Below are 5,000 nucleotides of genomic sequence, written 5' to 3' on the forward strand. Positions count from 1 at the left end.
GTGGGTGGGTGGGTGAGTGGGTGGGTGGGTGAGTGGGTGGGTGGGTGGGTGGGTGAGTGGGTGGGTGGGTGGGGTGAGTGGGTGGGTGGGTGGGTGAGTGGGTGGGTGAGTGGGTGGGTGGGTGGGTGAGTGGGTGGGTGGGTGGGTGGGTGAGTGGGTGGGTGGGTGAGTGGGTGGGTGGGTGGGTGAATGAGTGGGTGGGTGGGTGAGTGGGTGGGTGGGTGGGTGGGTGGGTGAGTGGGTGGGTGGGTGGGTGGGTGGGTGAGTGGGTGGGTGGGTGGGTGAGTGGGTGGGTGGGTGGGTGAGTGAGTGGGTGGGTGGGTGGGTGAGTGGGTGGGTGGGTGAGTGGGTGGGTGGGTGGGTGGGTGGGTGAGTGGGTGAGTGAGTGGGTGAGTGAGTGGGTGGGTGAGTGGGTGAGTAAGTGAGTGGGTGAGTGACTGGGTGAGTGGGTGAGTGACTGGGTGAGTGGGTGAGTGGGTGAGTGAGTGGGTGGGTGAGTGAGTGAGTGGGTGGGTGAGTGAGTGAGTGAGTGAGTGGTGTGAGTGAGTGGGTGGGTGAGTGGGTGAGTAAGTGAGTGGGTGAGTGACTGGGTGAGTGGGTGAGTGGGTGAGTGACTGGGTGAGTGGGTGAGTGGGTGAGTGGGTGGGTGAGTGAGTGGGTGAGTGAGTGAGTGAGTGAGTGGTGGGTGAGTGAGTGAGTGAGTGAGTGGGTGAGTGAGTGAGTGAGTGGGTGGGTGAGTGAGTGAGTGAGTGGGTGGGTGAGTGAGTGAGTGAGTGAGTGAGTGAGTGATGAGTGAGTGAGTGTGAGTGGGTAAGTGAGTGAGTGGGTGAGTGAGTGAGTGGGTGAGTGAGTGGGTGAGTGGGTGAGTGAGTGAGTGAGTGAGTGGGTGGGTGAGTGAGTGAGTGAGTGAGTGGGTGAGTGAGTGGGTGGGTGAGTGAGTGAGTGAGTGGATGAGTGAGTGAGTGAGTGAGTGAGTGGATGAGTGAGTGAGTGAGTGGGTGAGTGAGTGGGTGAGTGAGTGAGTGGGTGAGTGAGTGGGTGAGTGGGTGAGTGAGTGAGTGAGTGAGTGGGTGAGTGAGTGAGTGAGTGGGTGAGTGAGTGAGTGGGTGAGTGAGTGGGTGAGTGGGTGAGTGAGTGAGTGAGTGAGTGGGTGGGTGAGTGAGTGAGTGAGTGAGTGAGTGAGTGGGTGAGTGAGTGGGTGGGTGAGTGAGTGAGTGAGTGGATGAGTGAGTGAGTGAGTGGGTGAGTGAGTGAGTGAGTGGGTGGGTGAGTGGGTGGGTGAGTGGGTGAGTAGGTGAGTGAGTGAGTGAGTGAGTGGGTGGGTGAGTGAGTGAGTGAGTGGGTGAGTGAGTGGGTGGGTGAGTGAGTGAGTGAGTGGATGAGTGAGTGAGTGAGTGGGTAAGTGAGTGAGTGGGTGAGTGAGTGAGTGAGTGGGTGAGTGAGTGAGTGAGTGAGTGGGTGGTGAGTGAGTGAGTGAGTGAGTGAGTGAGTGAGTGGGTAAGTGAGTGAGTGGGTGAGTGAGTGGGTGAGTGGGTGAGTGAGTGAGTGAGTGAGTGGGTGGGTGAGTGAGTGAGTGAGTGAGTGGGTGAGTGAGTGGGTGGGTGAGTGAGTGAGTGAGTGGATGAGTGAGTGAGTGAGTGGGTGAGTGAGTGAGTGAGTGGGTGGGTGGGTGAGTGGGTGGGTGAGTGGGTGAGTAGGTGAGTGAGTGAGTGAGTGAGTGGGTGGGTGAGTGAGTGAGTGAGTGAGTGGGTGAGTGAGTGGGTGGGTGAGTGAGTGAGTGAGTGGATGAGTGAGTGAGTGAGTGGGTTAGTGAGTGAGTGGGTGAGTGAGTGAGTGGTGAGTGAGTGAGGTGAGTGGGTGAGTGAGTGAGTGAGTGGGTGGGTGAGTGGGTGGGTGAGTGAGTGAGTGAGTGAGTGGGTGAGTGAGTGAGTGGGTGTGGGTGAGTGAGTGAGTGAGTGGGTGAGTGAGTGGTGAGTGGGTGGGTGAGTGGGTGGGTGGGTGAGTGAGTGAGTGAGTGGATGAGTGAGTGAGTGAGTGGTTGTGTGAGTGAGTGAGTGGGTGGGTGGGTGAGTGGGTGGGTGAGTGGGTGAGTAGGTGAGTGAGTGAGTGAGTGAGTGGGTGGGTGAGTGAGTGAGTGGTGGGTGGGTGAGTGAGTGAGTGGGTGGGTGAGTGAGTGAGTGAGTGGATGAGGTGAGTGAGTGAGTGGTGGGTGGTGAGTGAGTGAGTGAGTGGGTGGGTGAGTGAGTGGTGAGTGGGTGGGTGAGTGAGTGGGTGGTGTGAGTGAGTGAGTGAGTGGATGAGTGAGTGAGTGAGTGGGTGAGTGAGTGAGTGAGTGGGTGGGTGAGTGAGTGAGTGAGTGAGTGGGTGAGTGAGTGGGTGGGTGAGTGAGTGAGTGGATGAGTGAGTGAGTGGTGAGTGAGTGAGTGAGTGGGTGAGTGAGTGAGTGAGTGGGTGGGTGAGTGAGTGAGTGAGTGATGTGAGTGAGTGAGTGGGTGATGTGGGTGGGTGAGTGAGTGAGTGAGTGGGTGGGTGAGTGGGTGGGTGAGTGAGTGAGTGAGTGAGTGGGTGAGTGAGTGGGTGGGTGAGTGAGTGAGTGGGTGAGTGAGTGAGTGAGTGGGTGGGTGAGTGGGTGGGTGAGTGAGTGAGTGAGTGAGTGGGTGAGTGAGTGGTGAGTGAGTGAGTGAGTGGGTGGGTGAGTGAGTGAGTGAGTGAGTGAGTGGAGTGAGTGAGTGGGTGGGTGAGTGAGTGAGTGGGTGAGTGAGTGAGTGGGTGAGTGAGTGAGTGAGTGGGTGGGTGAGGTGGGTGGGTGAGTGAGTGAGTGAGTGGTGAGTGAGTGAGTGAGTGGGTGGGTGAGTGGGTGGGTGAGTGAGTGAGTGAGTGAGTGGGTGAGTGAGTGGATGAGTGAGTGTGGTGAGTGAGTGAGTGAGTGGGTGAGTGAGTGAGTGAGTGGGTGGGTGAGTGGGTGGGTGAGTGAGTGAGTGAGTGAGTGGGTGAGTGAGTGGATGAGTGAGTGAGTGAGTGGGTGGGTGAGTGAGTGAGTGAGTGGGTGGGTGGGTGAGTGGGTGGGTGAGTGGGTGAGTAGGTGAGTGAGTGAGTGAGTGAGTGGGTGGGTGAGTGAGTGAGTGAGTGAGTGGGTGAGTGAGTGGGTGGGTGAGTGAGTGAGTGAGTGGATGAGTGAGTGATGAGTGGGTGAGTGAGTGAGTGAGTGGGTGGGTGAGTGAGTGAGTGAGTGGTGGGTGAGTGAGTGGGTGGTGTGAGTGAGTGAGTGAGTGGATGAGTGAGTGAGTGAGTGGGTGAGTGAGTGAGTGAGTGGGTGGTGAGTGAGTGAGTGAGTGAGTGAGAGTGGGTGAGTGAGTGGGTGGGTGAGTGAGTGAGTGTGAGTGAGTTGAGTGGATGAGTGAGTGAGTGAGTGGGTGAGTGAGTGGGTGAGTGAGTGAGTGAGTGAGTGAGTGGATGAGTGAGTGAGTGAGTGGGTGAGTGATGTGAGTGAGTGGGTGGGTGGGTGAGTGGGTGGGTGAGTGGTGAGTAGGTGAGTGAGTGAGTGAGTGAGTGGGTGGGTGAGTGAGTGAGTGAGTGAGTGAGTGGGTGAGTGAGTGGGTGGGTGAGTGAGTGAGTGAGTGGATGAGTGAGTGAGTGAGTGGGTGAGTGAGTGAGTGAGTGGGTGGGTGAGTGAGTGAGTGAGTGGGTGGGTGAGTGAGTGGGTGGGTGAGTGAGTGAGTGAGTGAGTGAGTGGGTGAGTGAGTGGGTGGGTGAGTGAGTGAGTGAGTGGGTGGGTGAGTGAGTGGTGGATGAGTGAGTGAGTGAGTGGGTGAGTGAGTGGGTGGATGAGTGAGTGAGTGAGTGGGTGAGTGAGTGAGTGAGTGGGTGGGTGAGTGAGTGAGTGAGTGGGTGGGTGAGTGAGTGGGTGGGAGTGAGTGAGTGTGGGTGAGTGGGTGAGTGAGTGAGTGAGTGGGTGGGTGAGTGAGTGAGTGAGTGAGTGGGTGAGTGAGTGGGTGGGTGAGTGAGTGAGTGGTGTGAGTGGGTGAGTGAGTGAGTGAGTGGGTGGGTGAGTGAGTGAGTGAGTGAGTGGGTGAGTGAGTGAGTGGATGAGTGAGTGAGTGAGTGAGTGGGTGAGTGGGTGGGTGAGTGAGTGAGTGAGTGAGTGGGTGAGTGAGTGGGTGGGTGAGTGAGTGAGTGGGTGGGTGAGTGAGTGAGTGAGTGAGTGGGTGAGTGAGTGAGTGGATGAGTGAGTGAGTGAGTGGGTGAGTGAGTGAGTGAGTGAGTGGGTGAGTGAGTGAGTGGGTGGGTGAGTGGGTGGGTGAGTGGGTGAGTGAGTGAGTGAGTGAGTGAGTGAGTGGGTGAGTGAGTGAGTGGGTGGGTGAGTGGGTGAGTGAGTGAGTGAAGTGAGTGAGTGGTGGTGAGTGAGTGAGTGGGTGGTGAGTGGGTGGGTGACGTGGGTGAGTGGGTGAGTGAGTGAGTGAGTGGTGGGTGATCTTGAGTGGGTGAGTGAGTGAGTGAGTGAGTGAGTGAGTGAGTGAGTGAGGGAGTGAGTGAGTCGAGTGAGGTGGCGTGAGTGGGTGAGTGAGTGAGTGAGTGAGTGGGTGAGTGAGTGAGTGAGTGGGTGGGTGAGTGGGTGGGTGAGTGGGTGAGTGGGTGAGTGTCTCTGTGGGTGACCCAGTGGGTGACTCTGTGTGTGGTGGTGTGCCAGGGGGTGGACTTGTTCAGACGGAGGAGGAGCGCAGGAGGAAGGAGCAGGAGAGGACGACTCTGCTGAAGGAGAAGCCAGTCGCCCTCGAGCAGTCGCTCGTCCACCGGAGGTGGCAGTCCGCTCGCCCACACAGACACAGACAAAGCTGCCCCAGGTAGCCTCTGGCAGGGCTGTAGGGGCAAGTGCTGAGAGACACAGACAAAGCTGCCCCAGGTAGCCTCTGGCAGGGCTGTAGGGGCAAGTGCTGAGAGACACAGACAAAGCTCCCCCAGGTAGCCTCTGGCAGGGCTGTAGGGGCAAGTGCTGTTAGTGG

General features: G+C 58.1%; 1 protein-coding gene across 1 annotated transcript in view; it reads left to right on the forward strand.

Annotated features, from left to right (window-relative positions):
* Positions 1 to 4,636: 4,636 nt before the first annotated feature.
* Positions 4,637 to 5,000, forward strand: part of LOC144954436 (uncharacterized) — a 20,992-nt gene continuing 20,628 nt past the window's right edge. Inside the window, exon 1 of the mRNA XM_078884941.1 lies at positions 4,637 to 4,796. The gene's annotated coding sequence lies outside the window, so the exon portion shown is untranslated. The remainder of the gene's footprint in view (positions 4,797 to 5,000) is intronic.

The sequence above is a fragment of the Lampetra fluviatilis genome, unplaced genomic scaffold (genome assembly GCF_964198595.1).
Source record: "Lampetra fluviatilis unplaced genomic scaffold, kcLamFluv1.1 SCAFFOLD_1140, whole genome shotgun sequence".
In the NCBI taxonomy this organism is placed as follows: domain Eukaryota; kingdom Metazoa; phylum Chordata; class Hyperoartia; order Petromyzontiformes; family Petromyzontidae; genus Lampetra; species Lampetra fluviatilis.